General features: G+C 69.1%; 31 non-coding genes across 31 annotated transcripts; all 31 read right to left on the reverse strand.

Annotated features, from left to right (window-relative positions):
• Positions 1–486: 486 nt before the first annotated feature.
• Positions 487–606, reverse strand: LOC128149694 (5S ribosomal RNA). The gene has a single exon (XR_008237751.1). It is a non-coding gene; the product is annotated as a 5S ribosomal RNA (ribosomal RNA).
• Positions 607–1,156: 550 nt separating this feature from the next.
• LOC128149718 (5S ribosomal RNA) lies at positions 1,157–1,274 on the reverse strand. The gene has a single exon (XR_008237780.1). It is a non-coding gene; the product is annotated as a 5S ribosomal RNA (ribosomal RNA).
• Positions 1,275–1,816: 542 nt separating this feature from the next.
• On the reverse strand, positions 1,817–1,937 carry LOC128149717 (5S ribosomal RNA). The gene has a single exon (XR_008237778.1). It is a non-coding gene; the product is annotated as a 5S ribosomal RNA (ribosomal RNA).
• Positions 1,938–2,482: 545 nt separating this feature from the next.
• On the reverse strand, positions 2,483–2,602 carry LOC128149715 (5S ribosomal RNA). Its single transcript, XR_008237776.1, has one exon. It is a non-coding gene; the product is annotated as a 5S ribosomal RNA (ribosomal RNA).
• Positions 2,603–3,150: 548 nt separating this feature from the next.
• LOC128149708 (5S ribosomal RNA) lies at positions 3,151–3,269 on the reverse strand. Its single transcript, XR_008237768.1, has one exon. It is a non-coding gene; the product is annotated as a 5S ribosomal RNA (ribosomal RNA).
• Positions 3,270–3,813: 544 nt separating this feature from the next.
• On the reverse strand, positions 3,814–3,932 carry LOC128149707 (5S ribosomal RNA). Its single transcript, XR_008237766.1, has one exon. It is a non-coding gene; the product is annotated as a 5S ribosomal RNA (ribosomal RNA).
• A 543-nt stretch (positions 3,933–4,475) lies between these two features.
• Positions 4,476–4,594, reverse strand: LOC128149690 (5S ribosomal RNA). Its single transcript, XR_008237746.1, has one exon. It is a non-coding gene; the product is annotated as a 5S ribosomal RNA (ribosomal RNA).
• A 547-nt stretch (positions 4,595–5,141) lies between these two features.
• On the reverse strand, positions 5,142–5,260 carry LOC128149691 (5S ribosomal RNA). Its single transcript, XR_008237747.1, has one exon. It is a non-coding gene; the product is annotated as a 5S ribosomal RNA (ribosomal RNA).
• Positions 5,261–5,803: 543 nt separating this feature from the next.
• LOC128149709 (5S ribosomal RNA) lies at positions 5,804–5,922 on the reverse strand. The gene has a single exon (XR_008237769.1). It is a non-coding gene; the product is annotated as a 5S ribosomal RNA (ribosomal RNA).
• A 544-nt stretch (positions 5,923–6,466) lies between these two features.
• LOC128149692 (5S ribosomal RNA) lies at positions 6,467–6,585 on the reverse strand. Its single transcript, XR_008237748.1, has one exon. It is a non-coding gene; the product is annotated as a 5S ribosomal RNA (ribosomal RNA).
• Positions 6,586–7,130: 545 nt separating this feature from the next.
• On the reverse strand, positions 7,131–7,250 carry LOC128149695 (5S ribosomal RNA). The gene has a single exon (XR_008237752.1). It is a non-coding gene; the product is annotated as a 5S ribosomal RNA (ribosomal RNA).
• A 547-nt stretch (positions 7,251–7,797) lies between these two features.
• On the reverse strand, positions 7,798–7,916 carry LOC128149710 (5S ribosomal RNA). The gene has a single exon (XR_008237770.1). It is a non-coding gene; the product is annotated as a 5S ribosomal RNA (ribosomal RNA).
• Positions 7,917–8,459: 543 nt separating this feature from the next.
• LOC128149719 (5S ribosomal RNA) lies at positions 8,460–8,578 on the reverse strand. Its single transcript, XR_008237781.1, has one exon. It is a non-coding gene; the product is annotated as a 5S ribosomal RNA (ribosomal RNA).
• A 551-nt stretch (positions 8,579–9,129) lies between these two features.
• Positions 9,130–9,250, reverse strand: LOC128149720 (5S ribosomal RNA). The gene has a single exon (XR_008237782.1). It is a non-coding gene; the product is annotated as a 5S ribosomal RNA (ribosomal RNA).
• Positions 9,251–9,797: 547 nt separating this feature from the next.
• On the reverse strand, positions 9,798–9,915 carry LOC128149722 (5S ribosomal RNA). Its single transcript, XR_008237784.1, has one exon. It is a non-coding gene; the product is annotated as a 5S ribosomal RNA (ribosomal RNA).
• A 548-nt stretch (positions 9,916–10,463) lies between these two features.
• LOC128149729 (5S ribosomal RNA) lies at positions 10,464–10,582 on the reverse strand. Its single transcript, XR_008237792.1, has one exon. It is a non-coding gene; the product is annotated as a 5S ribosomal RNA (ribosomal RNA).
• A 544-nt stretch (positions 10,583–11,126) lies between these two features.
• Positions 11,127–11,245, reverse strand: LOC128149759 (5S ribosomal RNA). Its single transcript, XR_008237824.1, has one exon. It is a non-coding gene; the product is annotated as a 5S ribosomal RNA (ribosomal RNA).
• Positions 11,246–11,790: 545 nt separating this feature from the next.
• Positions 11,791–11,910, reverse strand: LOC128149714 (5S ribosomal RNA). The gene has a single exon (XR_008237775.1). It is a non-coding gene; the product is annotated as a 5S ribosomal RNA (ribosomal RNA).
• A 548-nt stretch (positions 11,911–12,458) lies between these two features.
• On the reverse strand, positions 12,459–12,577 carry LOC128149792 (5S ribosomal RNA). Its single transcript, XR_008237855.1, has one exon. It is a non-coding gene; the product is annotated as a 5S ribosomal RNA (ribosomal RNA).
• Positions 12,578–13,123: 546 nt separating this feature from the next.
• LOC128149765 (5S ribosomal RNA) lies at positions 13,124–13,242 on the reverse strand. The gene has a single exon (XR_008237829.1). It is a non-coding gene; the product is annotated as a 5S ribosomal RNA (ribosomal RNA).
• Positions 13,243–13,786: 544 nt separating this feature from the next.
• Positions 13,787–13,905, reverse strand: LOC128149760 (5S ribosomal RNA). The gene has a single exon (XR_008237825.1). It is a non-coding gene; the product is annotated as a 5S ribosomal RNA (ribosomal RNA).
• Positions 13,906–14,448: 543 nt separating this feature from the next.
• LOC128149793 (5S ribosomal RNA) lies at positions 14,449–14,567 on the reverse strand. Its single transcript, XR_008237856.1, has one exon. It is a non-coding gene; the product is annotated as a 5S ribosomal RNA (ribosomal RNA).
• A 544-nt stretch (positions 14,568–15,111) lies between these two features.
• On the reverse strand, positions 15,112–15,231 carry LOC128149721 (5S ribosomal RNA). The gene has a single exon (XR_008237783.1). It is a non-coding gene; the product is annotated as a 5S ribosomal RNA (ribosomal RNA).
• Positions 15,232–15,777: 546 nt separating this feature from the next.
• LOC128149740 (5S ribosomal RNA) lies at positions 15,778–15,896 on the reverse strand. Its single transcript, XR_008237805.1, has one exon. It is a non-coding gene; the product is annotated as a 5S ribosomal RNA (ribosomal RNA).
• Positions 15,897–16,438: 542 nt separating this feature from the next.
• On the reverse strand, positions 16,439–16,557 carry LOC128149752 (5S ribosomal RNA). Its single transcript, XR_008237817.1, has one exon. It is a non-coding gene; the product is annotated as a 5S ribosomal RNA (ribosomal RNA).
• Positions 16,558–17,099: 542 nt separating this feature from the next.
• On the reverse strand, positions 17,100–17,218 carry LOC128149766 (5S ribosomal RNA). The gene has a single exon (XR_008237830.1). It is a non-coding gene; the product is annotated as a 5S ribosomal RNA (ribosomal RNA).
• A 543-nt stretch (positions 17,219–17,761) lies between these two features.
• LOC128149761 (5S ribosomal RNA) lies at positions 17,762–17,880 on the reverse strand. Its single transcript, XR_008237826.1, has one exon. It is a non-coding gene; the product is annotated as a 5S ribosomal RNA (ribosomal RNA).
• A 544-nt stretch (positions 17,881–18,424) lies between these two features.
• Positions 18,425–18,543, reverse strand: LOC128149753 (5S ribosomal RNA). Its single transcript, XR_008237818.1, has one exon. It is a non-coding gene; the product is annotated as a 5S ribosomal RNA (ribosomal RNA).
• A 543-nt stretch (positions 18,544–19,086) lies between these two features.
• On the reverse strand, positions 19,087–19,205 carry LOC128149754 (5S ribosomal RNA). The gene has a single exon (XR_008237819.1). It is a non-coding gene; the product is annotated as a 5S ribosomal RNA (ribosomal RNA).
• Positions 19,206–19,748: 543 nt separating this feature from the next.
• On the reverse strand, positions 19,749–19,867 carry LOC128149755 (5S ribosomal RNA). The gene has a single exon (XR_008237820.1). It is a non-coding gene; the product is annotated as a 5S ribosomal RNA (ribosomal RNA).
• A 543-nt stretch (positions 19,868–20,410) lies between these two features.
• Positions 20,411–20,529, reverse strand: LOC128149767 (5S ribosomal RNA). The gene has a single exon (XR_008237831.1). It is a non-coding gene; the product is annotated as a 5S ribosomal RNA (ribosomal RNA).
• Positions 20,530–20,615: the final 86 nt, after the last annotated feature.

The following is a 20,615-nucleotide window of genomic DNA, read 5'->3' on the forward strand; positions in this document are numbered from 1 at the left end:
ACTGCGGCCCCGACGACCCACGCAGAGCGGCGGCCACGCCTCTAGGACACACACCTGCCCCACCACCATGACCCCCGGCACCACCCGCTCACATCCCCACGCACCCCGGCCCCGCAAACAGGCCCCTCGGGGTCACCGGCACCACGCTCCCACCCCACACTGCAGCCCCGCGGAGGGGGCAGCAGGCAACACCCACCCACACCTGCCTCCTACCACGACGACCCCCAGCATCACCTCTATGCATCCCCACGCGCACCTGCCCCCCCGCCCCACACCAAGTCCTCTCGCCTAACCACAACCACGCTCCCACCCCACGCTGCAGCCCCACCCACCCACAGAGCAGAGCGCCAGACAACCGCAAAGCACACAAGCCCACCACGACGACCCCCGACCTCACCCGCACACACCTGCCCCTCCGCAACAGCCCACCCGCACCACCGCGGCGAGAAAACAGGGGCTGCCCCGCGGCCCCCGCCAAGGGCAAAAAGCCTACAGCACCCGGTATTCCCAGGCGGTCTCCCCATCCAAGTACTAACCGGGCCCGACCCTGCTTAGCTTCCGAGATCAGACGAGATCGGGCGTTCTCAGGGTGGTATGGCCGTAGGCAGCCCTGTCCCCCCGCCAAGAGCCCTCTCGGGTGAACAGAACCACGCTCCCACCCCACACTGCGGCCCCGACGACCCACGCAGAGCGGCGGCCACGCCTCTAGGACACGCACCTGCCCCACCACCATGACCCCCGGCACCACCACCCGCTCACATCCCCACGCACCCCGGCCCCCGCAAACAGGCCCCTCGGGGTCACCGGCACCACGCTCCCACCCCACACTGCAGCCCCGCGGAGGGGGCAGCAGGCAACACCCACCCACACCTGCCTCCTACCACGACGACCCCCAGCATCACCTCTATGCATCCCCACGCGCACCTGCCCCCCCGCCCCACACCAAGTCCTCTCGCCTAACCACAACCACGCTCCCACCCCACGCTGCAGCCCCCACCCACCCACAGAGCAGAGCGCCAGACAACCGCAAAGCACACAAGCCCACCACGACGACCCCCGACCTCACCCGCACACACCTGCCCCTCCGCAACAGCCCACCCGCACCACCGCGGCGAGAAAACAGGGGCTGCCCCCGCGGCCCCCGCCAAGGGCAAAAAGCCTACAGCACCCGGTATTCCAGGCGGTCTCCCATCCAAGTACTAACCGGGCCCGACCCGGCTTAGCTTCCGAGATCAGACGAGATCGGGCGTTCTCAGGGTGGTATGGCCGTAGGCAGCCCTGTCCCCCGCCAAGAGCCCTCTCGGGTGACCAGAACCACGCTCCCACCCCACACTGCGGCCCCGACGACCCACGCAGAGCGGCGGCCACGCCTCTAGGACACACACCTGCCCCACCACCATGACCCCCGGCACCACCCGCTCACATCCCCACGCACCCCGGCCCCGCAAACAGGCCCCTCGGGGTCACCGGCACCACGCTCCCACCCCACACTGCAGCCCCGCGGAGGGGGCAGCAGGCAACACCCACCCACACCTGCCTCCTACCACGACGACCCCCAGCATCACCTCTATGCATCCCCACGCGCACCTGACCCCTGCCCCACACCAAGTCCTCTCGCCTAACCACAACCACGCTCCCACCCCACGCTGCAGCCCCACCCACCCACAGAGCAGAGCGCCAGACAACCGCAAAGCACACAAGCCCACCACGACGACCCCCGACCTCACCCGTACACACCTGCCCCTCCGCAACAGCCCACCCGCACCACCGCGGCGAGAAAACAGGGGCTGCCCCGCGGCCCCCGCCAAGGGCAAAAAGCCTACAGCACCCGGTATTCCCAGGCGGTCTCCCATCCAAGTACTAACCGGGAGCCCGACCCGGCTTAGCTTCCGAGATCAGACGAGATCGGGCGTTCTCAGGGTGGTATGGCCGTAGGCAGCCCTGTCCCCCGCCAAGAGCCCTCTCGGGTGACCAGAACCACGCTCCCACCCCACACTGCGGCCCCGACGACCCACGCAGAGCGGCGGCCACGCCTCTAGGACACACACCTGCCCCACCACCATGACCCCCGGCACCACCCGCTCACATCCCCACGCACCCCGGCCCCGCAAAACAGGCCCCTCGGGGTCACCGGCACCACGGCTCCCACCCCACACTGCAGCCCCGCGGAGGGGGCAGCAGGCAACACCCACCCACACCTGCCTCCTACCACGACGACCCCCAGCATCACCTCTATGCATCCCCACGCGCACCTGCCCCCCCGCCCCACACCAAGTCCTCTCGCCTAACCACAACCACGCTCCCACCCCACGCTGCAGCCCCACCCACCCACAGAGCAGAGCGCCAGACAACCGCAAAGCACACAAGCCCACCACGACGACCCCCGACCTCACCCGCACACACCTGCCCCTCCGCAACAGCCCACCCGCACCACCGCGGCGAGAAAACAGGGGCTGCCCCGCGGCCCCCGCCAAGGGCAAAAAGCCTACAGCACCCGGTATTCCCAGGCGGTCTCCCATCCAAGTACTAACCGGGGCCCGACCCGGCTTAGCTTCCGAGATCAGACGAGATCGGGCGTTCTCAGGGTGGTATGGCCGTAGGCAGCCCTGTCCCCCCGCCAAGAGCCCTCTCGGGTGACCAGAACCACGCTCCCACCCCACACTGCGGCCCCGACGACCCACGCAGAGCGGCGGCCACGCCTCTAGGACACACACCTGCCCCACCACCATGACCCCCCGGCACCACCCGCTCACATCCCCACGCACCCCGGCCCCGCAAACAGGCCCCTCGGGGTCACCGGCACCACGCTCCCACCCCACACTGCAGCCCCGCGGAGGGGGCAGCAGGCAACACCCACCCACACCTGCCTCCTACCACGACGACCCCCAGCATCACCTCTATGCATCCCCACGCGCACCTGCCCCCCCCCGCCCCACACCAAGTCCTCTCGCCTAACCACAACCACGCTCCCACCCCACGCTGCAGCCCCACCCACCCACAGAGCAGAGCGCCAGACAACCGCAAAGCACACAAGCCCACCACGACGACCCCCGACCTCACCCGCACACACCTGCCCCTCCGCAACAGCCCACCCGCACCACCGCGGCGAGAAAACAGGGGCTGCCCCGCGGCCCCCCGCCAAGGGCAAAAAGCCTACAGCACCCGGTATTCCCAGGCGGTCTCCCATCCAAGTACTAACCGGGCCCGACCCTGCTTAGCTTCCGAGATCAGACGAGATCGGGCGTTCTCAGGGTGGTATGGCCGTAGGCAGCCCTGTCCCCCGCCAAGAGCCCTCTCGGGTGACCAGAACCACGCTCCCACCCCACACTGCGGCCCCGACGACCCACGCAGAGCGGCGGCCACGCCTCTAGGACACACACCTGCCCCACCACCATGACCCCCGGCACCACCCGCTCACATCCCCACGCACCCCGGCCCCGCAAACAGGCCCCTCGGGGTCACCGGCACCACGCTCCCACCCCACACTGCAGCCCCGCGGAGGGGGCAGCAGGCAACACCCACCCACACCTGCCTCCTACCACGACGACCCCCAGCATCACCTCTATGCATCCCCACGCGCACCTGCCCCCCCGCCCCACACCAAGTCCTCTCGCCTAACCACAACCACGCTCCCACCCCACGCTGCAGCCCCACCCACCCACAGAGCAGAGCGCCAGACAACCGCAAAGCACACAAGCCCACCACGACGACCCCCGACCTCACCCCGCACACACCTGCCCCTCCGCAACAGCCCACCCGCACCACCGCGGCGAGAAAACAGGGGCTGCCCCGCGGCCCCCGCCAAGGGCAAAAAGCCTACAGCACCCGGTATTCCCAGGCGGTCTCCCATCCAAGTACTAACCGGGCCCGACCAGGCTTAGCTTCCGAGATCAGACGAGATCGGGCGTTCTCAGGGTGGTATGGCCGTAGGCAGCCCTGTCCCCCGCCAAGAGCCCTCTCGGGTGAACAGAACCACGCTCCCACCCCACACTGCGGCCCCGACGACCCACGCAGAGCGGCGGCCACGCCTCTAGGACACACACCTGCCCCACCACCATGACCCCCGGCACCACCCGCTCACATCCCCACGCACCCCGGCCCCGCAAACAGGCCCCTCGGGGTCACCGGCACCACGCTCCCACCCCACACTGCAGCCCCGCGGAGGGGGCAGCAGGCAACACCCACCCACACCTGCCTCCTACCACGACGACCCCCAGCATCACCTCTATGCATCCCCACGCGCACCTGCCCCCCCGCCCCACACCAAGTCCTCTCGCCTAACCACAACCACGCTCCCACCCCACGCTGCAGCCCCACCCACCCACAGAGCAGAGCGCCAGACAACCGCAAAGCACACAAGCCCACCACGACGACCCCCGACCTCACCCGCACACACCTGCCCCTCCGCAACAGCCCACCCGCACCACCGCGGCGAGAAAACAGGGGCTGCCCCGCGGCCCCCGCCAAGGGCAAAAAGCCTACAGCACCTGGTATTCCCAGGCGGTCTCCCATCCAAGTACTAACCGGGCCCGACCAGGCTTAGCTTCCGAGATCAGACGAGATCGGGCGTTCTCAGGGTGGTATGGCCGTAGGCAGCCCTGTCCCCCGCCAAGAGCCCTCTCGGGTGAACAGAACCACGCTCCCACCCCACACTGCGGCCCCGACGACCCACGCAGAGCGGCGGCCACGCCTCTAGGACACACACCTGCCCCACCACCATGACCCCCGGCACCACCCGCTCACATCCCCACGCACCCCGGCCCCGCAAACAGGCCCCTCGGGGTCACCGGCACCACGCTCCCACCCCACACTGCAGCCCCGCGGAGGGGGCAGCAGGCAACACCCACCCACACCTGCCTCCTACCACGACGACCCCCAGCATCACCTCTATGCATCCCCACGCGCACCTGCCCCCCCCGCCCCACACCAAGTCCTCTCGCCTAACCACAACCACGCTCCCACCCCACGCTGCAGCCCCACCCACCCACAGAGCAGAGCGCCAGACAACCGCAAAGCACACAAGCCCACCACGACGACCCCCGACCTCACCCGCACACACACCTGCCCCTCCGCAACAGCCCACCCGCACCACCGCGGCGAGAAAACAGGGGCTGCCCCGCGGCCCCCCGCCAAGGGCAAAAAGCCTACAGCACCTGGTATTCCCAGGCGGTCTCCCATCCAAGTACTAACCGGGCCCGACCAGGCTTAGCTTCCGAGATCAGACGAGATCGGGCGTTCTCAGGGTGGTATGGCCGTAGGCAGCCCTGTCCCCCGCCAAGAGCCCTCTCGGGTGACCAGAACCACGCTCCCACCCCACACTGCGGCCCCGACGACCCACGCAGAGCGGCGGCCACGCCTCTAGGACACACACCTGCCCCACCACCATGACCCCCGGCACCACCCGCTCACATCCCCACGCACCCCGGCCCCGCAAACAGGCCCCTCGGGGTCACCGGCACCACGCTCCCACCCCACACTGCAGCCCCGCGGAGGGGGCAGCAGGCAACACCCACCCACACCTGCCTCCTACCACGACGACCCCCAGCATCACCTCTATGCATCCCCACGCGCACCTGCCCCCCCGCCCCACACCAAGTCCTCTCGCCTAACCACAACCACGCTCCCACCCCACGCTGCAGCCCCACCCACCCACAGAGCAGAGCGCCAGACAACCGCAAAGCACACAAGCCCACCACGACGACCCCCGACCTCACCCGCACACACCTGCCCCTCCGCAACAGCCCACCCGCACCACCGCGGCGAGAAAACAGGGGCTGCCCCGCGGCCCCCGCCAAGGGCAAAAAGCCTACAGCACCCGGTATTCCCAGGCGGTCTCCCATCCAAGTACTAACCGGGCCCGACCAGGCTTAGCTTCCGAGATCAGACGAGATCGGGCGTTCTCAGGGTGGTATGGCCGTAGGCAGCCCTGTCCCCCGCCAAGAGCCCTCTCGGGTGAACAGAACCACGCTCCCACCCCACACTGCGGCCCCGACGACCCACGCAGAGCGGCGGCCACGCCTCTAGGACACACACCTGCCCCACCACCATGACCCCCGGCACCACCCGCTCACATCCCCACGCACCCCGGCCCCGCAAACAGGCCCCTCGGGGTCACCGGCACCACGCTCCCACCCCACACTGCAGCCCCGCGGAGGGGGCAGCAGGCAACACCCACCCACACCTGCCTCCTACCACGACGACCCCCAGCATCACCTCTATGCATCCCCACGCGCACCTGCCCCCCCCGCCCCACACCAAGTCCTCTCGCCTAACCACAACCACGCTCCCACCCCACGCTGCAGCCCCACCCACCCACAGAGCAGAGCGCCAGACAACCGCAAAGCACACAAGCCCACCACGACGACCCCCGACCTCACCCGCACACACCTGCCCCTCCGCAACAGCCCACCCGCACCACCGCGGCGAGAAAACAGGGGCTGCCCCGCGGCCCCCGCCAAGGGCAAAAAGCCTACAGCACCTGGTATTCCCAGGCGGTCTCCCATCCAAGTACTAACCGGGCCCGACCAGGCTTAGCTTCCGAGATCAGACGAGATCGGGCGTTCTCAGGGTGGTATGGCCGTAGGCAGCCCCTGTCCCCCGCCAAGAGCCCTCTCGGGTGACCAGAACCACGCTCCCACCCCACACTGCGGCCCCGACGACCCACGCAGAGCGGCGGCCACGCCTCTAGGACACACACCTGCCCCACCACCATGACCCCCGGCACCACCCGCTCACATCCCCACGCACCCCGGCCCCGCAAACAGGCCCCTCGGGGTCACCGGCACCACGCTCCCACCCCACACTGCAGCCCCCGCGGAGGGGGCAGCAGGCAACACCCACCCACACCTGCCTCCTACCACGACGACCCCCAGCATCACCTCTATGCATCCCCACGCGCACCTGCCCCCCCGCCCCACACCAAGTCCTCTCGCCTAACCACAACCACGCTCCCACCCCACGCTGCAGCCCCACCCACCCACAGAGCAGAGCGCCAGACAACCGCAAAGCACACAAGCCCACCACGACGACCCCCGACCTCACCCGCACACACCTGCCCCTCCGCAACAGCCCACCCGCACCACCGCGGCGAGAAAACAGGGGCTGCCCCGCGGCCCCCGCCAAGGGCAAAAAGCCTACAGCACCCGGTATTCCCAGGCGGTCCTCCCATCCAAGTACTAACCGGGCCCGACCCTGCTTAGCTTCCGAGATCAGACGAGATCGGGCGTTCTCAGGGTGGTATGGCCGTAGGCAGCCCTGTCCCCCGCCAAGAGCCCTCTCGGGTGACCAGAACCACGCTCCCACCCCACACTGCGGCCCCGACGACCCACGCAGAGCGGCGGCCACGCCTCTAGGACACACACCTGCCCCACCACCATGACCCCCGGCACCACCCGCTCACATCCCCACGCACCCCGGCCCCGCAAACAGGCCCCTCGGGGTCACCGGCACCACGCTCCCCACCCCACACTGCAGCCCCGCGGAGGGGGCAGCAGGCAACACCCACCCACACCTGCCTCCTACCACGACGACCCCCCAGCATCACCTCTATGCATCCCCACGCGCACCTGCCCCCCCCGCCCCCACACCAAGTCCTCTCGCCTAACCACAACCACGCTCCCACCCCACGCTGCAGCCCCACCCACCCACAGAGCAGAGCGCCAGACAACCGCAAAGCACACAAGCCCACCACGACGACCCCCGACCTCACCCGCACACACCTGCCCCTCCGCAACAGCCCACCCGCACCACCGCGGCGAGAAAACAGGGGCTGCCCCGCGGCCCCCGCCAAGGGCAAAAAGCCTACAGCACCCGGTATTCCCAGGCGGTCTCCCATCCAAGTACTAACCGGGCCCGACCAGGCTTAGCTTCCGAGATCAGACGAGATCGGGCGTTCTCAGGGTGGTATGGCCGTAGGCAGCCCTGTCCCCCGCCAAGAGCCCTCTCGGGTGAACAGAACCACGCTCCCACCCCACACTGCGGCCCCGACGACCCACGCAGAGCGGCGGCCATGCCTCTAGGACACACACCTGCCCCACCACCATGACCCCCGGCACCACCCGCTCACATCCCCACGCACCCCGGCCCCGCAAACAGGCCCCTCGGGGTCACCGGCACCACGCTCCCACCCCACACTGCAGCCCCGCGGAGGGGGCAGCAGGCAACACCCACCCACACCTGCCTCCTACCACGACGACCCCCAGCATCACCTCTATGCATCCCCACGCGCACCTGCCCCCCCGCCCCACACCAAGTCCTCTCGCCTAACCACAACCACGCTCCCACCCCACGCTGCAGCCCCACCCACCCACAGAGCAGAGCGCCAGACAACCGCAAAGCACACAAGCCCACCACGACGACCCCCGACCTCACCCGCACACACCTGCCCCTCCGCAACAGCCCACCCGCACCACCGCGGCGAGAAAACAGGGGCTGCCCCGCGGCCCCCGCCAAGGGCAAAAAGCCTACAGCACCCGGTATTCCCAGGCGGTCTCCCATCCAAGTACTAACCGGGCCCGACCCTGCTTAGCTTCCGAGATCAGACGAGATCGGGCGTTCTCAGGGTGGTATGGCCGTAGGCAGCCCTGTCCCCCGCCAAGAGCCCTCTCGGGTGAACAGAACCACGCTCCCACCCCACACTGCGGCCCCGACGACCCACGCAGAGCGGCGGCCACGCCTCTAGGACACACACCTGCCCCACCACCATGACCCCCGGCACCACCCGCTCACGCTCACATCCCCACGCACCCCGGCCCCGCAAACAGGCCCCTCGGGGTCACCGGCACCACGCCTCCCACCCCACACTGCAGCCCCGCGGAGGGGGCAGCAGGCAACACCCACCCACACCTGCCTCCTACCACGACGACCCCCAGCATCACCTCTATGCATCCCCACGCGCACCTGCCCCCCCGCCCCACACCAAGTCCTCTCGCCTAACCACAACCACGCTCCCACCCCCACGCTGCAGCCCCACCCACCCACAGAGCAGAGCGCCAGACAACCGCAAAGCACACAAGCCCACCACGACGACCCCCGACCTCACCCGCACACACCTGCCCCTCCGCAACAGCCCACCCGCACCACCGCGGCGAGAAAACAGGGGCTGCCCCGCGGCCCCCGCCAAGGGCAAAAAGCCTACAGCACCCGGTATTCCCAGGCGGTCTCCCATCCAAGTACTAACCCGGGCCCGACCCGGCTTAGCTTCCGAGATCAGACGAGATCGGGGCGTTCTCAGGGTGGTATGGCCGTAGGCAGCCCTGTCCCCCGCCAAGAGCCCTCTCGGGTGAACAGAACCACGCTCCCACCCCCACACTGCGGCCCCGACGACCCACGCAGAGCGGCGGCCACGCCTCTAGGACACACACCTGCCCCACCACCATGACCCCCGGCACCACCCGCTCACATCCCCACGCACCCCGGCCCCGCAAACAGGCCCCTCGGGGTCACCGGCACCACGCTCCCACCCCACACTGCAGCCCCGCGGAGGGGGCAGCAGGCAACACCCACCACACACCTGCCTCCTACCCACGACGACCCCCAGCATCACCTCTATGCATCCCCACGCGCACCTGCCCCCCCCGCCCCACACCAAGTCCTCTCGCCTAACCACAACCACGCTCCCACCCCACGCTGCAAGCCCCACCCACCCACAGAGCAGAGCGCCAGACAACCGCAAAGCACACAAGCCACCACGACGACCCCCGACCTCACCCGCACACACCTGCCCCTCCGCAACAGCCCACCCGCACCACCGCGGCGAGAAAACAGGGGCTGCCCCGCGGCCCCCGCCAAGGGCAAAAAGCCTACAGCACCCGGTATTCCCAGGCGGTCTCCCATCCAAGTACTAACCGGGCCCGACCCGGCTTAGCTTCCGAGATCAGACGAGATCGGGCGTTCTCAGGGTGTATGGCCGTAGGCAGCCCTGTCCCCCGCCAAGAGCCCTCTCGGGTGAACAGAACCACGCTCCCACCCCCACACTGCGGCCCCGACGACCCACGCAGAGCGGCGGCCACGCCTCTAGGACCACACACCTGCCCCACCACCATGACCCCCGGCACCACCCGCTCACATCCCCACGCACCCCGGCCCCGCAAACAGGCCCCTCGGGGTCACCGGCACCACGCTCCCACCCCACACTGCAGCCCCGCGGAGGGGGCAGCAGGCAACACCCACCCACACCTGCCTCCTACCACGACGACCCCCAGCATCACCTCTATGCATCCCCACGCGCACCTGCCCCCCCCGCCCCACACCAAGTCCTCTCGCCTAACCACAACCACGCTCCCACCCCACGCTGCAGCCCCACCCACCCACAGAGCAGAGCGCCAGACAACCGCAAAGCACACAAGCCCACCACGACGACCCCCGACCTCACCCGCCACACACCCTGCCCCTCCGCAACAGCCCACCCGCACCACCGCGGCGAGAAAACAGGGGCTGCCCCGCGGCCCCCGCCAAGGGCAAAAAGCCTACAGCACCCGGTATTCCCAGGCGGTCTCCCATCCAAGTACTAACCGGGCCCGACCCTGCTTAGCTTCCGAGATCAGACGAGATCGGGCGTTCTCAGGGTGGTATGGCCGTAGGCAGCCCTGTCCCCCGCCAAGAGCCCTCTCGGGTGAACAGAACCACGCTCCCACCCCACACTGCGGCCCCGACGACCCACGCAGAGCGGCGGCCACGCCTCTAGGACACACACCTGCCCCACCACCATGACCCCCGGCACCACCCGCTCACATCCCCACGCACCCCGGCCCCGCAAACAGGCCCCTCGGGGTCACCGGCACCACGCTCCCACCCCACACTGCAGCCCCGCGGAGGGGGCAGCAGGCAACACCCACCCACACCTGCCTCCTACCACGACGACCCCCAGCATCACCTCTATGCATCCCCACGCGCCACCTGCCCCCCCGCCCCACACCAAGTCCTCTCGCCTAACCACAACCACGCTCCCACCCCACGCTGCAGCCCCACCCACCCACAGAGCAGAGCGCCAGACAACCGCAAAGCACACAAGCCCACCACGACGACCCCCGACCTCACCCGCACACACCTGCCCCTCCGCAACAGCCCACCCGCACCACCGCGGCGAGAAAACAGGGGCTGCCCCGCGGCCCCCGCCAAGGGCAAAAAGCCTACAGCACCCGGTATTCCCAGGCGGTCTCCCATCCAAGTACTAACCGGGCCCGACCCGGCTTAGCTTCCGAGATCAGACGAGATCGGGTGTTCTCAGGGTGGTATGGCCGTAGGCAGCCCTGTCCCCCGCCAAGAGCCCTCTCGGGTGAACAGAACCACGCTCCCACCCCACACTGCGGCCCCGACGACCCACGCAGAGCGGCGGCCACGCCTCTAGGACACACACCTGCCCCACCACCATGACCCCCGGCACCACCCGCTCACATCCCCCACGCACCCCGGCCCCGCAAACAGGCCCCTCGGGGTCACCGGCACCACGCTCCCACCCCACACTGCAGCCCCGCGGAGGGGGCAGCAGGCAACACCCACCCACACCTGCCTCCTACCACGACGACCCCCAGCATCACCTCTATGCATCCCCACGCGCACCTGCCCCCCCGCCCCACACCAAGTCCTCTCGCCTAACCACAACCACGCTCCCACCCCCACGCTGCAGCCCCACCCACCCACAGAGCAGAGCGCCAGACAACCGCAAAGCACACAAGCCCACCACGACGACCCCCGACCTCACCCGCACACACCTGCCCCTCCGCAACAGCCCACCCGCACCACCGCGGCGAGAAAACAGGGGCTGCCCCGCGGCCCCCGCCAAGGGCAAAAAGCCTACAGCACCCGGTATTCCCAGGAGGTCTCCCATCCAAGTACTAACCGGGCCCGACCCGGCTTAGCTTCCCGAGATCAGACGAGATCGGGCGTTCTCAGGGTGGTATGGCCGTAGGCAGCCCTGTCCCCCGCCAAGAGCCCTCTCGGGTGACCAGAACCACGCTCCCACCCCACACTGCGGCCCCGACGACCCACGCAGAGCGGCGGCCACGCCTCTAGGACACACACCTGCCCCACCACCATGACCCCCGGCACCACCCCGCTCACATCCCCACGCACCCCGGCCCCCGCAAACAGGCCCCTCGGGGTCACTGGCACCACGCTCCCACCCCACACTGCAGCCCCGCGGAGGGGGCAGCAGGCAACACCCCACCCACACCTGCCTCCTACCACGACGACCCCCAGCATCACCTCTATGCATCCCCACGCGCACCTGCCCCCCCGCCCCACACCAAGTCCTCTCGCCTAACCACAACCACGCTCCCACCCCACGCTGCAGCCCCACCCACCCACAGAGCAGAGCGCCAGACAACCGCAAAGCACACAAGCCCACCACGACGACCCCCGACCTCACCCGCACACACCTGCCCCTCCGCAACAGCCCACCCGCACCACCGCGGCGAGAAAACAGGGGCTGCCCCCGCGGCCCCCGCCAAGGGCAAAAAAGCCTACAGCACCCGGTATTCCCAGGCGGTCTCCCATCCAAGTACTAACCGGGCCCGACCCGGCTTAGCTTCCGAGATCAGACGAGATCGGGCGTTCTCAGGGTGGTATGGCCGTAGGCAGCCCTGTCCCCCGCCAAGAGCCCTCTCGGGTGACCAGAACCACGCTCCCACCCCACACTGCGGCCCCGACGACCCACGCAGAGCGGCGGCCACGCCTCTAGGACACACACCTGCCCCACCACCATGACCCCCGGCACCACCCGCTCACATCCCCACGCACCCCGGCCCCGCAAACAGGCCCCTCGGGGTCACCGGCACCACGCTCCCACCCCACACTGCAGCCCCGCGGAGGGGGCAGCAGGCAACACCCACCCACACCTGCCTCCTACCACGACGACCCCCAGCATCACCTCTATGCATCCCCACGCGCACCTGCCCCCCCGCCCCACACCAAGTCCTCTCGCCTAACCACAACCACGCTCCCACCCCCACGCTGCAGCCCCACCCACCCACAGAGCAGAGCGCCAGACAAACCGCAAAGCACACAAGCCCACCACGACGACCCCCGACCTCACCCGCACACACCTGCCCCTCCGCAACAGCCCACCCGCACCACCGCGGCGAGAAAAACAGGGGCTGCCCCGCGGCCCCCGCCAAGGGCAAAAAGCCTACAGCACCCGGTATTCCCAGGCGGTCTCCCATCCAAGTACTAACCGGACCCGACCCTGCTTAGCTTCCGAGATCAGACGAGATCGGGCGTTCTCAGGGTGGTATGGCCGTAGGCAGCCCTGTCCCCCGCCAAGAGCCCTCTCGGGTGAACAGAACCACGCTCCCACCCCACACTGCGGCCCCGACGACCCACGCAGAGCGGCGGCCACGCCTCTAGGACACACACCTGCCCACCACCATGACCCCCGGCACCACCCGCTCACATCCCCACGCACCCCGGCCCCCGCAAACAGGCCCCTCGGGGTCACCGGCACCACGCTCCCACCCCACACTGCAGCCCCGCGGAGGGGGCAGCAGGCAACACCCACCCACACCTGCCTCCTACCACGACGACCCCCAGCATCACCTCTATGCATCCCCACGCGCACCTGCCCCCCCGCCCCACACCAAGTCCTCTCGCCTAACCACAACCACGCTCCCACCCCACGCTGCAGCCCCACCCACCCACAGAGCAGAGCGCCAGACAACCGCAAAGCACACAAGCCCACCACGACGACCCCCCGACCTCACCCGCACACACCTGCCCCTCCGCAACAGCCCACCCGCACCACCGCGGCGAGAAAACAGGGGCTGCCCCGCGGCCCCCGCCAAGGGCAAAAAGCCTACAGCACCCGGTATTCCCAGGCGGTCTCCCATCCAAGTACTAACCGGGCCCGACCCGGCTTAGCTTCCGAGATCAGACGAGATCGGGTGTTCTCAGGGTGGTATGGCCGTAGGCAGCCCTGTCCCCCGCCAAGAGCCCTCTCGGGTGAACAGAACCACGCTCCCACCCCACACTGCGGCCCCGACGACCCACGCAGAGCGGCGGCCACGCCTCTAGGACACACACCTGCCCCACCACCATGACCCCCGGCACCACCCGCTCACATCCCCACGCACCCCGGCCCCGCAAACAGGCCCCTCGGGGTCACCGGCACCACGCTCCCACCCCACACTGCAGCCCCGCGGAGGGGGCAGCAGGCAACACCCACCCACACCTGCCTCCTACCACGACGACCCCCAGCATCACCTCTATGCATCCCCACGCGCACCTGCCCCCCCGCCCCACACCAAGTCCTCTCGCCTAACCACAACCACGCTCCCACCCCACGCTGCAGCCCCACCCACCCACAGAGCAGAGCGCCAGACAACCGCAAAGCACACAAGCCCACCACGACGACCCCCGACCTCACCCGCACACACCTGCCCCTCCGCAACAGCCCACCCGCACCACCGCGGCGAGAAAACAGGGGCTGCCCCGCGGCCCCCGCCAAGGGCAAAAAGCCTACAGCACCCGGTATTCCCAGGCGGTCTCCCATCCAAGTACTAACCGGGCCCGACCCGGCTTAGCTTCCGAGATCAGACGAGATCGGGCGTTCTCAGGGTGGTATGGCCGTAGGCAGCCCTGTCCCCCGCCAAGAGCCCTCTCGGGTGACCAGAACCACGCTCCCACCCCACACTGCGGCCCCGACGACCCACGCAGAGCGGCGGCCACGCCTCTAGGACACACACCTGCCCCACCACCATGACCCCCGGCACCACCCGCTCACATCCCCACGCACCCCGGCCCCGCAAACAGGCCCCTCGGGGTCACTGGCACCACGCTCCCCACCCCACACTGCAGCCCCGCGGAGGGGGCAGCAGGCAACACCCACCCACACCTGCCTCCTACCACGACGACCCCCAGCATCACCTCTATGCATCCCCACGCGCACCTGCCCCCCCGCCCCACACCAAGTCCTCTCGCCTAACCACAACCACGCTCCCACCCCACGCTGCAGCCCCACCCACCCACAGAGCAGAGCGCCAGACAACCGCAAAGCACACAAGCCCACCACGACGACCCCCGACCTCACCCGCACACACCTGCCCCTCCGCAACAGCCCACCCGCACCACCGCGGCGAGAAAACAGGGGCTGCCCCGCGGCCCCCGCCAAGGGCAAAAAGCCTACAGCACCCGGTATTCCCAGGCGGTCTCCCCATCCAAGTACTAACCGGGCCCGACCCGGCTTAGCTTCCGAGATCAGACGAGATCGGGCGTTCTCAGGGTGGTATGGCCATAGGCAGCCCTGTCCCCCGCCAAGAGCCCTCTCGGGTGACCAGAACCACGCTCCCACCCCACACTGCGGCCCCGACGACCCACGCAGAGCGGCGGCCACGCCTCTAGGACACACACCTGCCCCACCACCATGACCCCCGGCACCACCCGCTCACATCCCCACGCACCCCGGCCCCGCAAACAGGCCCCTCGGGGTCACCCGGCACCACGCTCCCACCCCACACTGCAGCCCCGCGGAGGGGGCAGCAGGCAACACCCACCCACACCTGCCTCCTACCACGACGACCCCCCAGCATCACCTCTATGCATCCCCACGCGCACCTGCCCCCCTGCCCCACACCAAGTCCTCTCGCCTAACCACAACCACGCTCCCACCCCACGCTGCAGCCCCACCCACCCACAGAGCAGAGCGCCAGACAACCGCAAAGCACACAAGCCCACCACGACGACCCCCGACCTCACCCGCACACACCTGCCCCTCCGCAACAGCCCACCCGCACCACCGCGGCGAGAAAACAGGGGCTGCCCCCGCGGCCCCCGCCAAGGGCAAAAAGCCTACAGCACCCGGTATTCCCAGGCGGTCTCCCATCCAAGTACTAACCGGGCCCGACCCTGCTTAGCTTCCGAGATCAGACGAGATCGGGCGTTCTCAGGGTGGTATGGCCGTAGGCAGCCCTGTCCCCGCCAAGAGCCCTCTCGGGTGACCAGAACCACGCTCCCACCCCACACTGCGGCCCCGACGACCCACGCAGAGCGGCGGCCACGCCTCTAGGACACACACCTGCCCCACCACCATGACCCCCGGCACCACCCGCTCACATCCCCACGCACCCCGGCCCCGCAAACAGGCCCCTCGGGGTCACCGGCACCACGCTCCCACCCCACACTGCAGCCCCGCGGAGGGGGCAGCAGGCAACACCCACCCACACCTGCCTCCTACCACGACGACCCCCAGCATCACCTCTATGCATCCCCACGCGCACCTGCCCCCCCGCCCCACACCAAGTCCTCTCGCCTAACCACAACCACGCTCCCACCCCACGCTGCAGCCCCACCCACCCACAGAGCAGAGCGCCAGACAACCGCAAAGCACACAAGCCCACCACGACGACCCCCGACCTCACCCGCACACACCTGCCCCTCCGCAACAGCCCACCCGCACCACCGCGGCGAGAAAACAGGGGCTGCCCCGCGGCCCCCGCCAAGGGCAAAAAGCCTACAGCACCCGGTATTCCCAGGCGGTCTCCCATCCAAGTACTAACCGGGCCCGACCCTGCTTAGCTTCCGAGATCAGACGAGATCGGGCGTTCTCAGGGTGGTATGGCCGTAGGCAGCCCTGTCCCCGCCAAGAGCCCTCTCGGGTGAACAGAACCACGCTCCCACCCCACACTGCGGCCCCGACGACCCACGCAGAGCGGCGGCCACGCCTCTAGGACACACACCTGCCCCACCACCATGACCCCCGGCACCACCCGCTCACATCCCCACGCACCCCGGCCCCGCAAACAGGCCCCTCGGGGTCACCGGCACCACGCTCCCACCCCACACTGCAGCCCCGCGGAGGGGGCAGCAGGCAACACCCACCCACACCTGCCTCCTACCACGACGACCCCCAGCATCACCTCTATGCATCCCCACGCGCACCTGCCCCCCCGCCCCACACCAAGTCCTCTCGCCTAACCACAACCACGCTCCCACCCCACGCTGCAGCCCCACCCACCCACAGAGCAGAGCGCCAGACAACCGCAAAGCACACAAGCCCACCACGACGACCCCCGACCTCACCCGCACACACCTGCCCCTCCGCAACAGCCCACCCGCACCACCGCGGCGAGAAAACAGGGGCTGCCCCGCGGCCCCCGCCAAGGGCAAAAAGCCTACAGCACCCGGTATTCCCAGGCGGTCTCCCATCCAAGTACTAACCGGACCCGACCCTGCTTAGCTTCCGAGATCAGACGAGATCGGGCGTTCTCAGGGTGGTATGGCCGTAGGCAGCCCTGTCCCCCGCCAAGAGCCCTCTCGGGTGACCAGAACCACGCTCCCACCCCACACTGCGGCCCCGACGACCCACGCAGAGCGGCGGCCACGCCTCTAGGACACACACCTGCCCCACCACCATGACCCCCGGCACCACCCGCTCACATCCCCACGCACCCCGGCCCCGCAAACAGGCCCCTCGGGGTCACCGGCACCACGCTCCCACCCCACACTGCAGCCCCGCGGAGGGGGCAGCAGGCAACACCCACCCACACCTGCCTCCTACCACGACGACCCCCAGCATCACCTCTATGCATCCCCACGCGCACCTGCCCCCCCGCCCCACACCAAGTCCTCTCGCCTAACCACAACCACGCTCCCACCCCACGCTGCAGCCCCACCCACCCACAGAGCAGAGCGCCAGACAACCGCAAAGCACACAAGCCCACCACGACGACCCCCGACCTCACCCGCACACACCTGCCCCTCCGCAACAGCCCACCCGCACCACCGCGGCGAGAAAACAGGGGCTGCCCCGCGGCCCCCGCCAAGGGCAAAAAGCCTACAGCACCCGGTATTCCCAGGCGGTCTCCCATCCAAGTACTAACCGGGCCCGACCCGGCTTAGCTTCCGAGATCAGACGAGATCGGGTGTTCTCAGGGTGGTATGGCCGTAGGCAGCCCTGTCCCCCGCCAAGAGCCCTCTCGGGTGAACAGAACCACGCTCCCACCCCACACTGCGGCCCCGACGACCCACGCAGAGCGGCGGCCACGCCTCTAGGACACACACCTGCCCCACCACCATGACCCCCGGCACCACCCGCTCACATCCCCACGCACCCCGGCCCCGCAAACAGGCCCCTCGGGGTCACCGGCACCACGCTCCCACCCCACACTGCAGCCCCGCGGAGGGGGCAGCAGGCAACACCCACCCACACCTGCCTCCTACCACGACGACCCCCAGCATCACCTCTATGCATCCCCACGCGCACCTGCCCCCCCTGCCCCACACCAAGTCCTCTCGCCTAACCACAACCACGCTCCCACCCCACGCTGCAGCCCCACCCACCCACAGAGCAGAGCGCCAGACAATCGCAAAGCACACAAGCCCACCACGACGACCCCCGACCTCACCCGCACACACCTGCCCCTCCGCAACAGCCCACCCGCACCACCGCGGCGAGAAAACAGGGGCTGCCCCGCGGCCCCCGCCAAGGGCAAAAAGCCTACAGCACCCGGTATTCCCAGGCGGTCTCCCATCCAAGTACTAACCGGGCCCGACCCTGCTTAGCTTCCGAGATCAGACGAGATCGGGCGTTCTCAGGGTGGTATGGCCGTAGGCAGCCCTGTCCCCGCCAAGAGCCCTCTCGGGTGAACAGAACCACGCTCCCACCCCACACTGCGGCCCCGACGACCCACGCAGAGCGGCGGCCACGCCTCTAGGACACACACCTGCCCCACCACCATGACCCCCGGCACCACCCGCTCACATCCCCACGCACCCCGGCCCCGCAAACAGGCCCCTCGGGGTCACCGGCACCACGCTCCCACCCCACACTGCAGCCCCGCGGAGGGGGCAGCAGGCAACACCCACCCACACCTGCCTCCTACCACGACGACCCCCAGCATCACCTCTATGCATCCCCACGCGCACCTGCCCCCCCGCCCCACACCAAGTCCTCTCGCCTAACCACAACCACGCTCCCACCCCACGCTGCAGCCCCACCCACCCACAGAGCAGAGCGCCAGACAACCGCAAAGCACACAAGCCCACCACGACGACCCCCGACCTCACCCGCACACACCTGCCCCTCCGCAACAGCCCACCCGCACCACCGCGGCGAGAAAACAGGGGCTGCCCCCGCGGCCCCCGCCAAGGGCAAAAAGCCTACAGCACCCGGTATTCCCAGGCGGTCTCCCATCCAAGTACTAACCGGGCCCGACCCTGCTTAGCTTCCGAGATCAGACGAGATCGGGCGTTCTCAGGGTGGTATGGCCGTAGGCAGCCCTGTCCCCCGCCAAGAGCCCTCTCGGGTGAACAGAACCACGCTCCCACCCCACACTGCGGCCCCGACGACCCACGCAGAGCGGCGGCCACGCCTCTAGGACACACACCTGCCCCACCACCATGACCCCCGGCACCACCCGCTCACATCCCCACGCACCCCGGCCCCGCAAACAGGCCCCTCGGGGTCACCGGCACCACGCTCCCACCCCACACTGCAGCCCCGCGGAGGGGGCAGCAGGCAACACCCACCCACACCTGCCTCCTACCACGACGACCCCCAGCATCACCTCTATGCATCCCCACGCGCACCTGCCCCCCCGCCCCACACCAAGTCCTCTCGCCTAACCACAACCACGCTCCCACCCCACGCTGCAGCCCCACCCACCCACAGAGCAGAGCGCCAGACAACCGCAAAGCACACAAGCCCACCACGACGACCCCCGACCTCACCCGCACACACCTGCCCCTCCGCAACAGCCCACCCGCACCACCGCGGCGAGAAAACAGGGGCTGCCCCGCGGCCCCCGCCAAGGGCAAAAAGCCTACAGCACCCGGTATTCCCAGGCGGTCTCCCATCCAAGTACTAACCGGGCCCGACCCTGCTTAGCTTCCGAGATCAGACGAGATCGGGCGTTCTCAGGGTGGTATGGCCGTAGGCAGCCCTGTCCCCCGCCAAGAGCCCTCTCGGGTGACCAGAACCACGCTCCCACCCCACACTGCGGCCCCGACGACCCACGCAGAGCGGCGGCCACGCCTCTAGGACACACACCTGCCCCACCACCATGACCCCCGGCACCACCCGCTCACATCCCCACGCACCCCGGCCCCGCAAACAGGCCCCTCGGGGTCACCGGCACCACGCTCCCACCCCACACTGCAGCCCCGCGGAGGGGGCAGCAGGCAACACCCACCCACACCTGCCTCCTACCACGACGACCCCCAGCATCACCTCTATGCATCCCCACGCGCACCTGCCCCCCCGCCCCACACCAAGTCCTCTCGCCTAACCACAACCACGCTCCCACCCCACGCTGCAGCCCCACCCACCCACAGAGCAGAGCGCCAGACAACCGCAAAGCACACAAGCCCACCACGACGACCCCCGACCTCACCCGCACACACCTGCCCCTCCGCAACAGCCCACCCGCACCACCGCGGCGAGAAAACAGGGGCTGCCCCGCGGCCCCCGCCAAGGGCAAAAAGCCTACAGCACCCGGTATTCCCAGGCGGTCTCCCATCCAAGTACTAACCGGACCCGACCCTGCTTAGCTTCCGAGATCAGACGAGATCGGGCGTTCTCAGGGTGGTATGGCCGTAGGCAGCCCTGTCCCCCGCCAAGAGCCCTCTCGGGTGAACAGAACCACGCTCCCACCCCACACTGCGGCCCCGACGACCCACGCAGAGCG

Source organism: Harpia harpyja, chromosome 12 (genome assembly GCF_026419915.1).
Source record: "Harpia harpyja isolate bHarHar1 chromosome 12, bHarHar1 primary haplotype, whole genome shotgun sequence".
Lineage (NCBI taxonomy): Eukaryota > Metazoa > Chordata > Aves > Accipitriformes > Accipitridae > Harpia > Harpia harpyja.